The sequence below is a fragment of the Catharus ustulatus genome, chromosome 3, assembly GCF_009819885.2.
Source record: "Catharus ustulatus isolate bCatUst1 chromosome 3, bCatUst1.pri.v2, whole genome shotgun sequence".
NCBI lineage: Eukaryota > Metazoa > Chordata > Aves > Passeriformes > Turdidae > Catharus > Catharus ustulatus.
The window spans coordinates 11,149,047-11,165,380 of NC_046223.1; the positions used below are offsets into that span (position 1 = coordinate 11,149,047).

General features: G+C 45.9%; 1 protein-coding gene and 1 long non-coding RNA gene across 6 annotated transcripts in view; one reads left to right on the forward strand and one right to left on the reverse strand.

Annotated features, from left to right (window-relative positions):
- Positions 1 to 3,405: 3,405 nt before the first annotated feature.
- On the reverse strand, positions 3,406 to 13,630 carry LOC116993875. 3 transcript variants are annotated; one of them, XR_004417388.1, is made up of 4 exons: positions 13,554 to 13,630; positions 7,522 to 13,112; positions 7,093 to 7,281; positions 3,406 to 3,709 (listed from the first exon to the last, which is right to left on the reverse strand). It is a non-coding gene; the product is annotated as an uncharacterized LOC116993875 (long non-coding RNA). The 3 variants fall into 3 exon arrangements; XR_004417387.1 differs by lacking the exon at positions 13,554 to 13,630 and having other exon boundaries at positions 7,522 to 7,645; positions 10,877 to 13,334; XR_004417386.1 differs by lacking the exon at positions 13,554 to 13,630 and having other exon boundaries at positions 7,522 to 13,334.
- A 305-nt stretch (positions 13,631 to 13,935) lies between these two features.
- The window catches only part of SERTAD2 (SERTA domain containing 2), an 82,113-nt gene continuing 79,714 nt past the window's right edge, over positions 13,936 to 16,334 (forward strand). Inside the window, exons 1-2 of one of the 3 annotated variants that reach the window (XR_004417385.1) lie at positions 13,936 to 14,187; positions 15,792 to 15,882. The gene's annotated coding sequence lies outside the window, so the exon portion shown is untranslated. The remainder of the gene's footprint in view (positions 14,188 to 15,791; positions 15,883 to 16,334) is intronic. The other 2 variants (XM_033055037.2, XM_033055035.2) reach the window with 2 other exon arrangements.

Here is a 16,334-nt window from a genome sequence, read left to right on the forward strand (position 1 = left end):
TCACCCTGCCAGAGCTATCCTTTGTGGAGCTCAGCTTTGCTCCTTCCATGATAGTAGACATTTCAAACACTATTTAAAAAAAAATAAGAATAAAATTGTCCCAAAACTCTCTGATTCCTCAAAGCTGCTCTTTTTCGTTTCCCAGCAACTTTCTTTCTTTAAATTTAAGATGGTGCTGGTCACCTTTGCTCCAAAAATACACAAAGCTGCTGCATAACTATTTTCCAAATAATTAATCTTTCCAGTGGAATAACTTAAAGCCTCACGTTTCCTGTTATGTTACACAGCTGCAATTTGTAACAAGAGATCCCGTGCTGAGCTACGTGGGCAGAGGGCCAAGGACGTGGTGCTTTACCTACACAAGAGCCCTACATAAATAATCCTTCCCTGCATGTTAAACACTTAGGTACTGTTCAGTTCCAGAAAAAAAGGGAGATGGAAAACAAAAGCCTTTCTTTTGGTTGTCATTTCACAGTTTGGAATTAAATTTTCAGTGGTAATCTGTTTTGTTTTGTTTTGTAAACTTCAGGGTTTAAGAATGTACCTTCTCAGCTCCCAGGGACAACATACATGTTCAGTTCCACTACCAATAGCTGTTTTATTGATTAATTCATATGTCATACAAATATTTTGTCTGCCATAAGGCTTACAGCCTCCTGTATAACTGGGATTTTGAAATATGCCAAGTACAAGCAGATTAATCCTTATTTCTCTGCCCAAATCCAGGCTTGGGTGGAAATCGTGGGAGATGGCCAGGAGATAGGGGATGTCACTGGATGGGACAGCCCTTGGAGAGCCACTGGAGCCAGGCATAAATCAGAGCCACCCTGAAATGGTGAGAAAGGATGCCAGGAGCTGCACTGGTCCCCTGCCAGCTGCAGTATGGGCACAGCTCTGAGGTGAAATGAGACCTCCCTTGGCAAACCTTCGTCCCTCCTCTGCCTGGCAAAACATGCAGCTCCCATCACACTGGAATTTGGGGGTCTGGCCTCCCCAAATCACTAAGTGTCTCTTGTCATGTGTGTTTTTACATATCTGTAATAACAGCATCATATGGACTGTGGGGCAAATGCAAGGCTCAGCTGAAGTAGTAGCAGTGTTTTATGGGTATTATAAATAAATCATCATCAGAATCATGCATACTGCAATTATACTTTCAGGATAACAGTGAGATGGACTGGGATATGGTATAAATCAGTTGTAAGTTGCTTTCTTATCAAATTGAGGGAAAGGATTTCAAAGGCTTTCAGCAAAGGCACATAAGCACAGTGTGCATGCTTGTGGGCCAACCTTCCAGTTTCATCCCTAAAGACACAAGTAGGAGCTTGGCAGAAGTTTGCTATGGGATGGGAAGGTCTGGCAGCATCTAAACCAACTCAGTACCTAACCTCCTGTGCTGTCAGTGGGATTTTAGGTATCTTTCAATTCCAGACCTCTAAATACACTCAGAGCATCTAACTTGTGGTTAATGGGACTAACATGAGGGAGGTGGGATGGACTGGAGGATGTGTCCCTTGTAAGAGCAGATGCTGCTGCTTGTCTCCTCTTTTTGGTGAGGAGATGAGTGTCTGAGTGCAGAGAGGTAAAAATCACAGTTCACTAAGCCCAGTGAGGCAATTAACCTGGAAAGATTGCTTCCAGCACCTTTGAAATTTGAAGGACACTCCTATCTCTTTTGGGGGTACCATGAGACTTCCAGGTGATGGAGTGGTCTTGCTGGGAGGAGTGAGTGAGGAGACTGCAGGCTGTGGTTTCCTTTGGCCCTACCCGTGGCTTGTGCTCAACTGATGGGATTTAGCCCAGGTGATGGACAAGAACCTGGTGCCCATGGCAGGACCAGTTCTAGCTGGTCAGCTTTGTGCCCTGGTCACATCAGACACATCAGCTGCAATAACCCTTCAAGAGGGAAACAATTTGAAATTAGGCAAACAGGAGAACAGTTTCCAAAAAGCATGAAAATTAGCTCGTTTCATGCTTAGAATAACCCCATTACCTCAATATCCTGAATGAATTATGCCAAACTTCCCATGCACACAAGTACACACACAAAACCCGCTTTGGGCTACTTAACAACAGACATTTCAGAAGAAGCAGCTCCGGAAAAGAGGGAATTTGAAACAAAAGTGTCCTTTGGAGCAGAACTACAAAGTGTGTATCATTGTGCTTTGATATTTAGAATGGCAATTGTTCTTCTCGTTGTGAAATATATTTTTGTACCAGCAAATCCTTGAAAAAAAGCTAAATCTTACATACATTGCGCATTAGGAAAATTCTGAAATTAAGACCTTTTTGAAACACTGATCAATGCAGTGGTGAGAAGGGCCAAAAGGAAAAAAAAGCAGCTCTGAGAGGGAAAATAATTTCCTTCCAGACAGAGAGGGTAATTTGTTGTAAGTAAGGATGGAAGGAGCTTACACTGCATTATGAGAAATGATGCTTGTGACTTCAGTTCTATGTAAGACCAGAGCTGGGGGACTTGTACCCAGGTAAAGCAGCTGTAGAGGTAATTGTTCTTCAAGAGTGTTTAAAGTCCTCCTCACACATGGGTGCTGTCAAGCTCCACATGTCTTTAAGAGCTTAAAAACCTGTTTGTGAACTTTTTTATTTCAAAGCACAGAATAAAATGCTGGGCTCACATGAAGTCCTTGCCTTTTCCTCGTGTCTGCTCCTAGTTGCTTCTCCACATGTGACTAAACCATGAGTCCACTTTTTTCATCAGAGTGATCCCAAAGACTGTGTGTCACTTGGAAATGACTTTGTGTCAGCACAACACTTATCAGACATCAGTGCCCCTACCAGCAAACTGGCCCAACCCTGGGAACACTTCTACCCTTTCCTGTATGGAAGAGACACAAATCCAGCGTAAATTTGTATATACTTTTTCCACCACTTGCAGAAATTTGTAGTTTGGATGTCTTCTCTCAAGTTTGAAGCAGTGGGTGGCAAACTTTGGATAAGAAATGGAAAGGACAGGATGGGAGATCATATATGGCTGGGGAAAGGAATGTAGCAAAAAATGGGTTTAATTGGTGAGAAGAACAAGCAAGCAATCAAAATGTAAAATAAACATACAGAAACATGCAGAAGTTCCAGTGAAAGGGGAAAGAGAAGCAATCTGGGAATGTCAGGCAGCAGTGTGGACAGTGTATTTAGTTAAGCCATTGACACTGCTGGGAAAAGTGACAATTACAGGGTTTAGATCTTAATCCAACAAGGGAATTTCAGCATGGGCTTATTTTTAGACATGTGAGTAATCCTCATATTTTCAGATCAGAAAGGTAGATCCCAGCTGGTATCATCCTGTTGTCAGCATGAACCTCACTGTTAGGAAAAAAAAAATGCTTTAAAACTCTTTTAAGTCACATTTTATTTTTCCCTGTGAAAAAAAAATATACATACCCAAATTTATTCAGATTAATAAAGACTTGGAGGTGGTTGTTGTGAGATGGGGAAACAGGGTTTGAGGTTTCCTGTGGGCTGAGACAGGTCTGCCTGGGGAAGCTGCTCCTGCTCCAGTTGTGTCTTGCTGCGAGCAGGCAGAGCCAGAAAAGTAGAATGATGGAGTCACTTCTGGCATGATGGAGTGAGCAGCAGGACACGGGCACCCAAGACATCACATCCTCAGGAGTGGGACTTGTATGGCATGGAGAAAACAGGGCAGGTCACAACTGTCTCTACCCCAGGCTCTTGCAACCTGTACAGAACATGGCTTGGGTGGAAACGGAAACAGAAGAGCACATCTGAGGGTGAGCCTGGCTCGAACATTCAGTGCACATTATAAAAATCCAGTTCAATTTATTATATTTACATTTTAGATGAGATAATATTATTATAGTAATTTATTGATTGTTTCCAACTCCACTGTCTCCTCTTAAAAGTCAGACTAGACAAAAGTTTGATATAAAGTATTTTATTCACTGGATTTTAGGATGGGTTTTTTTTGGAGGGGAAAGCAGGATTGCTAGCTCTTTTTGCATCCATCCTTTTAAAATGGTCTCAACAATAAGCGTTCTGAAGCTTTCGGACACTGCAAAAATGGTGATGCTTGTAGTGTGCCAGCTTCAAGCAAGCTGTTCCTACATGGAGATGGTCCTGCTCTCAGAGTGACATTTTATCACTTGCTGCAAGCACTGCAGTGTCCCCTGACACAGCAAAGCCCACCATGGGCTGTTCCTTATATGCCACTGATCTCCACTGATACCAAAAAGATTGACCACAACCTCATCATCCCCTTTTTGTGCTGGGCTTTGTACTGGTAAACCTGCTGGCTATTGAAATATCCACAGAAAACTGCACCTCCTCCTGCAGAGGCTGCACTTAGCCAACTCCAGAGCTTCACCATCTTCAGGGAATTTAGGAAATTAGGATGCCTGAAGGGGTCTCAAGTTGCTGGGTGCAGTGTGATGTCACAGAGAGATGGTTCCTCCCCTGGACATAGATGCAGCTTTTGTGGGCCCCATGGAGAGCCCCAAATCTGTGAGAAATTACCATGTTCCTTGAAAAGGAGCCCATCTCAAGGCATTGGCTGATCAGAAAGACCTATGTCTTCCTGCCTGTGGCCTGGTACCTTCTGCTTAACAGGTTGATTTTTAGCAAATGGACCCATACAAGAAGAATTTGTCAGCAGGTTATCCTGCTTCTTCCTATTGGATTGCCATGAGCAACTTCAACAATGTCCCATAATTGAAACTTTACTTTGGAAGAGGGTGGAAACCAGTGATATTTGGCTAGTCCATCCTCATCCTTTTATCAGTGACATTGTAAGTCACTGGAATTTAGGAAGTTAGGAAAAGATAAGAAGAACTCCATTAACTGGGCTCCTTCAAATATACATCAAATTGCATCCAAGTTTGCCAAACCTTCTGAGGAGGAATTAAGGAATACAAAAGAGATGGAGAAATGACTGATATTAAACAGGCCAGATGCTCAGAAAATATAGCGTTGCAAGGAAAAAAAAAAAAGGGGGGGATGGGGGGAAATAACTGGAGTCTCATTTTAATCAGTATAAAAATTCATCCCCACGATTATGCAAGCATTTTGTACTGTCTTAGATACAAGTTCTGTGGAAGAAGTGCTTTGCCATAGCTTGCTGCTATGGGGCTGAGTGTGTGAACTCAGGAAAGCAAAGGCCTATCACTCCAGTCCTGAAACCTGGATTAGACAGCCATGATGGAAAAGGACCGGGCAGGAGCAGCAGCTTTATTTACGGAAGGGTAATCTCCAGTGGTGTGGAGTGATGGTGACAGCGATGGGAAATTTGGGCTAGAAATGCTCACTAGCATCCCTCAGACTTTTGCCTTCAGCCAGCCTTGAGAGCAGCATGAAAACCTGCAGAGAAGGGATCACTAAGTGGTGGCGTTGAACCAGCCTGTGCATCTTGCCCAACTTCAGCTCCTCATCTTCCTCCTCCGACCTTTTACTACGGTGAGAGGAGGAACGAGATGGGGGAGCAAACAGCACAGCAGGACTTCAGAAATCCTCCCGACATCCCAGACAGGAGGAGGCACAGACCTTGAACACCCATTTATTCGCATTTATTTATAATGTAAGGAACATTTATCAGCGCCGACTGGGCAGTCGCAGGAGCAGAACCAGAATCCGCTTTACCACACCCGGGCGAGGCAAGGCGGTTCGTCGGGACGCGTGGATCATTTCCCCCCTGCTCACCCCGAGCCTGGCTGCGGCAGACAGCGCTCAACCCCCTGTGCACCTCCCGGCCTCCCTCTCCCGGCTCCATCCCTGCCAAGCCCAGCTGCTGGGCTCGGGTGCCGCCGCAGCTCCCGTTCCCGCTGGCACGGCTGCTGCGGAGCGGGGCCGGGGAGGGCCCTGCTGACGCACCCGATTGGTATTAGAAGACTTCACTGGCTATTTATAGGCCCCCACCAACCGCAGAAAGCTCTTGGCCTCGCTTTTCTCCCTCCCTCTCTCCCTCCATCTCGCTGACTGGCTTTAGCTCAGCACAGGAGGGGGAGCAAAAGAAATGCTGTCAGTAAACCAGCGAGTCCGAGTGCGACATTCTCAAGCACAGCAAAATTTCTGGCCCTCCGCTAGCAGAATCAGTCTGAACAAATTATTCCCATCATGCCGGCCTTTCACTCTGGTGTTCTTTCCTGCTTTTCAGCCTGGATTTCTTTCCCGTTTTGCTGCTTTTTTTTTTTTTTTTTTTTTTTTTTTTTTTTTTTTTCTCCCTCTCTGCACTGTTTCACTTTCCAGTTCCTAGCATTGGCTTGGCTGTTCCTCAGCAGGGTTGGATACAGACCAGAGAGGGGGAGACCTCTCTATTGAGCTTGGCAGATTTCCCCAGTCCCTGCCAGGAGCTTCCCTGTGTGTCTCCAATACCCAGGCTGAGCCCTGACCCTTATTTTGGCCCACGATATCTGATGCTCTCCTGACTGCAGCACCAGGCTTCAGCTCCCACGTTCACCCGCTGAAGGACAGACCCATGGTCCCCACCCTTGTCACCCACTGACTCACCCCCGCCCTGTTCCCTGCTGGTGGATGAGTCAGTGAGGACTAAGCGAAGCTGTGGATGGAAATTGTACCTACACATAGACCCTGTGTGCTCCTCCAGCATGGATAACCACAGCAGTAAGTTTTAAAGTGCTGTTGTTGCAAAAGCACAATCTGCTCCAGTTTGGAGCAGAGGCGGCATTTGGAAATGTGAGTAAAAAGTTCAGTACACCTGGATACAGGCAGTGAGGTAAAAACAATGCCTAGTGTCCACGGCAAAGGCACTGACGGAGAAGTAAAGCCATTTATAATCACTTCAGTGAAGTGAAAAATGGAGGTCACTGGAGGTGCACATACATTCTTTTTTTAACAAAACAATGCTGATTTTCACAATATTTATTGTCAGAAGCATTCCTAACAGAAACACTCCAGTCTGCATTCAGGCTCTCAGGTTTACAACAGAGGTGAGAGAGAATGACTGTGGGAATTAAATCTGGAGCAAGCTATTCTTCTGCTTTCTCACTGAATTAACCATTGCCCACCTGAAAGGCTCTGTTCCTTGCAGCTCCATCAGCATTTCAGAGCTAAAGCAATCAAGGGATGGGGGTCTGCTCAGTCTTATCCTTAAGTAAATGACTTTACCTCTCAGTTTTTGTATGGCTCCATGCTTATCTCTGTGGACTTGCAGGCTCCAGGGCTCTCTCCCACTGCAGGGCAGGATGTCCAGCACCAACTCCAGACACATCCCCAGAGGGCTGAGACTTACAGCAGCATTAGCAGACAAATAACAGGGCCAGGGTCTTTCTCTTCAGAGAGGAATGGCGCTCCCAGCTGCAAACAGCAAGTCTCAAAGTTAATGCATTATGCTTTTCAAATTACAGTAATTTCACGACCATAAGGCGCACCGGACTATAAGGCACACCCCTGGGAGTCAGCAAAATTCGCAACTTTGTAGATCATATAAGGCGCACCGGACTATAAGGCGCACTTCCAGGTTCGAGGGAAAATTTTAGTCAAAAGGGTGCGCCTTATAGTCATGAAATTACTGTAATTATTATTTGTAGTATTTACCATGTCCAGTTCTGGGCTCTTCAGTACAAGAGACATTGAGCTCCTGGTTCAGCTCCTGGTCCAGCAGGAACAAAGTTGATCAAAGTACTGGAGCATCTCTCTTCTGAGGAAAGGCCTATTTATCCTGGAGAAGAGACACCGAGGGGGAATCTCATCAATGTCTGTCAGTCTGCAGGGAGGGGTCAGAGCATGGACCAGGCAAAGGCACAAGGGGACACGGGCAGGAACTGATGCTCAGGAAGTTCCGCCTGAACATGAGGAAGAACTTTTTCCCTGCGCAGTGCCCGAGCACTGGGACAGATTGCCCAGAGAGGCTGTGGAGTCTGGGCAATATTCCAGAAGCATCTGGACACACTCCTGTGCCATGTGCTCTAGAACAACTCTGCCTGAGCAGGGAGTTTGGATCTGATCACTGTGGTCTTCTCTAATCTGACCCATTCTGTGATTCTGTAGTTCATTGAAATGAAGATACAGGAAATTCATTTGAACCTGGGGATGGTGCTTAACATTTGGCCACTGAACCAAAAGCATTCTACCTTTTCTTGACAAGTTTGTCCCTTTGTAACTTTCTGATCCCATTTCTAAATCTCAATGTGAATAAGGCTCTTGCTGAAGGTGTCTTACTTGCAGCTCTGTCATGACCAGGTCATGGGGAATGTGCGGGACTGAAAACTGGGTAAGAGAAAGGAAATTCTTATTCCTTCTATGCAGCTCCTTTAGAGGCATCACAGAATCATGTTTGCTGTGTCTGCCGAGGTGAGTGGGTTGCCAATGGTCAAAAACAAGCTGATGGGAAGGGGATGGGAAGTGTCCTGGCAAAGGGAAAGCACCCCTTCTCATCTGACCATGCTGGTGCATGGTGTGGTACTGAAGAGCCACGCACCCCATTGACCCCTCTCCTCACACTGTTCTGCAGAACTGAAAGCCTACAGAACGTTTTTCAGAGGCAAATCAGTACATATGGATTCCTCTTGCCACAAACAACAGCTGGGCCACTTCATCGGCACATCCTTCTCAACTTGCAGATGCCCTAGCCCTGCCTTAAGAACTGCATGGTCACCCTGGAAATGTGGGATAAGGCACTAAAATTTCAGGATGCCTGTTTTAGGAAGGCTGTTTTAAAAGCAAATTGGAAGCAACAACCTGCACAGGAAAATTTTGATTTCTTCCTCAGTTCTACTTCTTCAGTTTTGGAGAGGTACATTCATAAACCATAAAAGCAAATTATTCCTTCACCAAGATCCAACCTTGACCTTTCTGCAGCACAATTAAAATGTAAAAGCACTTTTGCCATATCACTAAAATTGTTCCCTTCATTTACACCCCATTTTCTGCCAGCACCAATGTGTAAGGTGGTCATGACTCACAATAAATATCTGGTAGTTCTCCTACAATAAAATCCTGATTTTGAGGGGCTTGCAACTTGAGCTGGACAAAAACTTCATAAGATATAACTTACTCTTGAATTCAGCATCCTTGTCCACATGCAGCTTTGTTTCCTCCAATTTTTGCATGTGAAATTTTCTCACTGGAGATTTCCTAGAAGTACATCTTGTTCTCATGGACCACACAAAAGCATCCCTGCTACAAGTACCTGACCCTTGCCATTTCACAGAGGAATGTGCTTGGTTCACTGCTATAATTTATGGTATTTTTGCCAGTGCTGCAGTTGTGCCAGTCCCTTCCTAAGCAGGAAAAAACACACAGGCTCTGTCTTGGATGGGCTGCAGTCAGATGACAACTGGTAATGCTGAGATGATGAAGGTGGCCCACATGGCTGGAGAACTTTGCACACAAGCACCCATCATTAAGCATTTCAGTGCTCCACATAAAAGCTCTGCAAATTTCTACAATAAATGTGTGGGGGGGTGTTGGGGGAACACCATATTTAAATTGCAGTTCAAACTTTGGACTTAAGAGTAAGTGTTCACTATTGTATTTTAATACAGTAAATGTCATGTGGTTTCTGGTAGTGGAATAATACAAGGAAGTCAGTGTGTTATGAGTTCATGGATTAGGTTGGAAATGTTTGTAAACCAGGCAATAAAGCTGTATGAGCAGAAGCATTTACAGGATATTAGTGAAGTAGTTTGAGTTTTAAAATTACAGGAGAAGTCGGTGTTTGGCAGTGCTGTGTGGGGACACAGACACTGGATAGCTGAAAACATTATAACCAATAGAAGAACACAGTCCAAGGTGAAGAGCAGCTTACAAATGTGTATAAATGGTATGATTTAAGGACAAAACATTACAGATTTTTTTGCCTTTAGGTAAAGGAGGTTCTGTTTTCTTGCAACAAGAGCTCTGGATCTTCTCTCCTTGTCATTTGCAAAGCAAAGGGGTTGGGAATGTGATGCTAAACGTTTGGAGAATGCACATGAGCATGATTATGTGATGGTAGTAATGACATTAATCTTAAATCTCAATTAAATTGTTTGTCCTGTAATAAACCCAGTACCTTTCATGTAACTATTAGAAAGACAAATGTAATTTTTAAAAAGTAAGCATATTATATACTGGTATACCTTTGTTCCCAGTTCTACTTCACAGAGAAAGGATCAGAAGTATCCAATATCTAAGTGAAATGTATAAAATGGCAATTATCTCTGTTTCAGCACACAGTGTTGTTATTTCTTTGCTAAATACAGATGGTTTCCAAGAATCGATAAACTCATTGCAGCTGGACAATGTTCACAGGCTTATGGAAGAGGATGGTTTTCAAAGGAATTTAAATATTGCAGGGAGTGGTTTTATATTCCAGGGCCCAAGTTTGCTTTGTGATAGCGGTTTAGTTTCACTGTTGCTCAAGAAAGGAGCCCTCTGTTCAAGAGGGAAATGCAGAAGGTGTGAACAAATAAAATGTTCAATTCTCCATTCCTAGCACAGCAGAGGACTAGAAATCAGCATGGAAGAAAAAGAGACAAGACTGGATAAACAGCAGAGCTACAAATCCTGAACAAATCAGACACGTAATACTGGTTTGCATTCCCAGAACATAAATTAACACCTGGTAAAATGACTGTGGTTTTGAGATAAAATTTTGTTTTCCATGAATACCCTCTAAAATAGGCTTAAAAATCTTTCCATGAACACTTCTAGCCACTAATCTAATTGATGGGAATGTTTTCAGAAAGTAAACATAGATGAAGGAAATTCACTGCTTTTATTCACTTAAAAGTGGATGTTTACAGGTTTTTAAAGGTATTCCCTAAGGTCAATAACTAACTAAGCAATCTTATTTTGTAAAGAGCTGTGGTGCAGTAAGAAAGCCAGGCTCCAAGGCCTTTGCGTGAAACTATCAACAAAATAATCTCAATTATGCTCAGAAGAACAAATATTTTTAAGGACAACTCACCTCAACATGGTACACACCTTCTGATGCTCCCGAGAAGATGCAGTTAAAAGTGAAGTTTATGTCAGCAGGGCACCTGCATGGGATCAAAGATTTTTGACTGCTTGGGATGTGCATGGATGTGAGCAAGGAGGGATCAGGTCCTCTTGCCAGACACTGAATTGATTCAGGCTTGGAAACTACAAACCCATGAGCTTCAGGGGAATTACTTCCTGCTCACAAGGGTGCAAGAGCTGCATCAAGCCCCTGGGACCTACCCCAGCTATAGGCACACTGCTCACCTTGAGTAGACCTGCTTGCCCAAGCTCCTTTTACTCTGGATTTTGTGGTTTGGTTCTCTTAGGTGAAGCCAGAGCCAAACCCATGACACACTTCCTGCAGGTTTACCCCACGCACAAATCACAGGGAGAGAGCTGCTGGATCTCCGAGCCAGGACATCAACGATCCCTGCAGAGCTGAGCCTTGTCTAAGAGACCCCAGCTTACCTCCTGAAACAGTTTGGTAGAAACGCTGTAACTTCTAAGCCCAGTCTAACTGAGGAGTAGCTTAGCTCCATTCAGCTGAAGCAAGCACAATCCTAAACAACCAAACATGCAAAACCCAAACCAAACCACCTCAGAGAGAAATCACCTTTGGCAGGCAAGCCTCACTTTCAAACTTTTCTCTGTAGCCGTGAAATTGAGACTTTAAAAGTAAAAGCCTTCACACAACTGCTTCCCTGCCAGCACTGGCCCTGAAAAAATCCTGCTGCATATTAGGAAAGTTGCAGTGCCATGATTATATGAAAGAGTTCCTCAGCTGCTCTCTCTAGAGGTGTGTGCAAAGCCCCCATGGAAGGCTGTACAGTGGTATGGGATGATTGCTTATAGACTTTCACCAGCCAGAGACAATCACACGTAAACTCACGAGCCCAATTTCTGTCTCAATTCTGTCAGCTTATTGCTGTTAAAGAACGTACAGCTACAAAAAAAAAGACAAATGTCTGCCTGGAGATTCCCACCCTTTTCAGTTCTTTGAAGAGGTGTGTGTATACATATATATACATATATATATCTATATAGATATATGTCTATCATTGAATAGTGAATGCTCTATTCATTCTGTTTGCCAAATTGCACTGGACCTGATGCAAAGCCCTCTTTAGTGCAGCATTCAGAAGTCTCCAAGCATGAGTCAGTGTGAGCATTGCTGAAGGCTGCAGAACCCTGCAAGTATTTTAACCTCTTGCTAATGGTAAGAGGGGAAAAAAGATGACAGATCTTAAATTCTCTGCTTTTGCTATCAATTCAAAGATGGGAGTCACTTATAAACATCCTTCATTATTCCCAATGATTAGTTGAAAAGAAAACCTTACTCCCACCCTCTTTTTTCCTTCCTTTTTTTTATTCTGACAGGATGGCTTTAATGGTCTTATTTTCTTCCCCTTTCAAATTAGAGCAATTTGTGTACTGTCCATCCCAGATTTCTTACAAGATACTATGGCAAGGCTGGCAGAATGGGGCCTTAGATGCTAAGACACAAATCTGAGAACCTTTTTTTTTTTTTTTGGTGTATGATTTAACAATTCCTGCTTCAAATAAGTAACTGTGAACTCTGTCCTCCAACTCCCTTGGATTTCAATAAAAGCAAGCAGGAAAAAAACCTTGCAATTAGTCCCACCATTTCTGAAGTGAAAAACATGAATAAATTATTGCGGGTTACCATTTTTGAGCTCTTCAATTACTGTGAATATGAAAATAAGAAAAAAAAAATCTGTATTTACAGCAGTCTGTTGATGGAACAAGTTTTTTAAGCAAAAAAAATTGTATTTTGTCAGCAGTGAAAACGTCAATCTAGTCCCTTATTCTGTTATCTCATTATCTTACAGAAGTCTATCAGCTGTTTGATGCTTTTACTGCAAAAAGCAGATCTTAGTAAAAGAGCTTGTACATAGAGATGAAGAGGTGAAGCACAATTTGAATTTCTCATTTCCTTCACGGGGCTTAAAATGTTGGTAAGGTTCCAGTATTTGTTGGAAACTCCTACTGGGCATTACTTCCTTCTCGTGTCCAAAATAAATTCTTCCAATATTAATCATTTGTGATAACAGCGTTGCTTTTTGACACCACTGACGCTGCTCCTGTCAATTCTCCTCCGGCATCAGGAGAGAGGAATTGCGCTGCCAGTGCTATTGCTCTCATTTTTTTCATTCACCTGGGCAAATTCTGATACCGTGCCGGATCCTGGGTTGTACTTTGTTCTTTAAAAATGTCAGAATTAAAAAACAATCAAGAGCTTGAACCGTGACACCTGTCAAGCACAGGCAACCCCCAGCTTCCCACTTCCAGACCGCGATATCCCGAGGGAAGCCGAGGTTTTCCCAGCCCCCTCCCCAGGCTTTTCACAGCCGCCAGCGGGGCCTCCCCGGCTTCCCCCAGACCAGGCCCCGGCTCCGCTCCCCTTCCTCCCGCGGGAAACGACCCTGGCGGCGCCGGGGCCAGCCCCGATCCGCCCCGGCCACCTCCCGCGCGGCTGGCGGCTCCGGGGCGAGCCCTGTCCCTCCCCGGGGTCTCGGAGGCGCCGGCCCCGCCTCGCCCGCCGAGGTTCCGCCGCCCGCGGCCACCGCCCCCGCTCCCTGCGTGACCATCTCCCCGCCGCGCCCCCGCGCGCTTTCTATTGGCCACCCGCGACGCCCATCAACCTGGCCCTCGCTGCTGATTGGTCGCTGACCGGGCCATGGAGTAGGCCCCGCCCTGCGGGGCTCCCCCCAGCCCTCCCCGGCACTTGGCGGCGGAGTGTCCTCAGAAGACTCGCTGGGCCGGACGGGCCGCTCCGCCGCCGGCGGCCGGCCCGCGTTTCGATTGGCCGCCTGTCCTGTCAATCCGCCGGGCCGCGGCGCTCCGTTGGCTGGCGGGCGGGCGGGAGGCGGGGCGCTCCCCCCGCCCCCGCCCGCGCGGTGCCGCCCTGTGACCAACTCCCGTGTGTGAGTCACGGCAGCGCCGTCAATGCCGTGTGCGGGCGGGCGGCGCTGCCTGGGCTGCCCCGGCCCCCCTCCCCCGGCACAGGGCTGGCGGGCCGCACTTGTCACCGTGTCACATTCTCCCCGCCGCCTGCCGACCCGGCTCATCCTCCCCAGCTCGGCCGCCGCCCGGGGCCACCGCGGCGGCATGGGATAGAGCCGGGCACGGCCGCCCCCGCCGCTCGTTTTACACTGACCTCCCCGCGGTTTAAATCCCTCCCCTGCGTGTCCCCCACGCCGCCTCCTCGCCTCCCTCTAGCCCCCGCTCCCCCGGGCGCCTCCCTCGCCAGTCCTCGCCGCGGAGCCCCCGGAGCGGGTGAGTGCCGGGCACGGCCCTCCCGGGCTCGCTGAGGGGGCGGGGGGCGCGGGCCGGGCAGCCCCGGTCGTGCGGGGCGGCCGGGGACAAGTGTTCCAAACTTGGGGCATTCCCCTCCCGGCGCAGCCTGGCGCTGCCCGCTCGGACTGCAAAAGAAGGGGGTGGGGGGGAAAATAGATATAACCTCCCGGCGTCGTTGCCAACTTCTAATGCGTGTCGTGCTGCCGGCGATTGTAATTTTGATTTGATTTTGGTTTTTTTCCCCGCCCTGGCTGAGGCTGTGGTGATGGTTGACGTGAGGGTATCCCGAAAGCCGCCCGGGTCGAACAACCCCTCTAAACCAGGGTCTGGCCACTGTCCGTCCTGGAGAAGCGGGGAAACCCGCCTTTTGTATTTCTAGGTGCTCCGTCCTCCTCCCCACCCTGTCATTCCAGGATATTTAGCTATTACCTGGGCTTCACTTGCCGTGGCAGGAACATGCGTGTTTGGAAGGGGGAAGCCGTGGTGCGCAGCGGGGAGTTTTGGTGTCTTGGCTTGGTATTGGATGCTCGATGTGAAATGGTTATGTCTCCGTTTCACTGCTATTGATTTTCCTCTTTTTTTTTTCCCCCCCTCTCCTTAATGTATTTTTAGAACGTGAATGTGGTATATATTCTCGTGTGCTGTACATACAGAACAGCTAAAATAAAACAGAGGCATGGAAAACGCCAGCAAATACAGCAATGCTTCCATGCACAGGACATCCAAAGCCTCAGTACTCTGCTGGGTTTATTTATTAATATTAATTGCTTGATCTTTGTCATTTATATCCTATGGAAACTAATTGCTGAATTGAAGGTTTACCAAACTTCACAGGGTTCCAAAATCATCTGTCTCAGGCATCTGAAAAATAAATCCACTGAACTTTTGTTAAGAGGAAAGGCCAGCATCATTCTGGGAATCCTCCACATGAAGTTCCTCTTTCTAAAGGCAAGCACTCTTGTAAATAAGTCCTAGTAAAGTATGGCTTTACTCAATGAGTACTCAAGTGTATGCAGAGGGTCAGTGAATTTCTAGAGAAAATTAAATCTTTACTAGATCTTGTCTTGCTTTTACCTATTAATGGAGGGAAACAAATCAGCTGTGAGATTGACATCAAATAGTAAATCAGTCCTTTTCCCAAGGGGTAACTTGCCCAACATAACCTTAAAACTTCCTAAATTCTGCCTTTATGGGGAAGGCTCCTTCAACTGTGGGCTATTGATTCAGTATGAATTGGGCCTGTTTCTCCTCTGGAACTGGTTTAGCACCAGTGCAGCTTCATTAACAGAGCAGATTTGCATTAATGTGAGGAGTAATCAAGAAACTCACGTTTTGAGAAAGACCCCTGTAGTAATGACATGACAAGTCGTGATTCCTGCCCTCATCAGACCCAATTACACCACCCTTACTCACTCTGAGTGGCACTTTACTGCGCAAGTGCTCCCTGCGATGCTTGTGTGACTACTTGTGTACTACAGTGCCAATTTGGGTGAGGTAGAGTGGCTTATTTTTTTTCATAACTTATTTTATTCCTTTTCCTTGAAATGACAACGTGTTGGACTATTTTTCCTTGGGCCATGAAGAAAACTACTGAGGATTAAATGTAAATCTGCTTTGTTAAGTGACCAAAAAACCCCTGTTTAAGACTTCTGTGCTGCCAAGTGGAACAGGCAGGTAAGTTTTCTGTGTGTATAGCTGTCTTTTGTTGCTACAGAAAGTGGGAAAAAGGTTGTTGAAAAACTAATTATCTTGTCCTGAAATTCCTCTGTGCCTCTGGGATTCCATACCTATATGCTGTTGAAGTTGTTTTCCTAATTCTCCTCTGTCTCTAGAACCGCCCCCAACCCCCAAACATTCGCATTGCATTGTTAAAGTGTTAGCTATTGAAGTCACTGGCACAAGGATCAGGCCGTCGGCTGGTTTTCTTTAAAGCGGTTGATAATGACTTGGATGTGATGTTGTAGAAAGATAATATTATCTGGTGTGTTCGTCGCTCAGATCCACTGTCTTACTACAATCTCAGAAAAAAGCTCCGTGCTGAGCAGCCTGTAAAGAAAATACATCTAACAAAGCAGAATTGTCTTCTGCCTTTCTGTAGTCATTTATAAATCTCGTGAAGGTTTGTT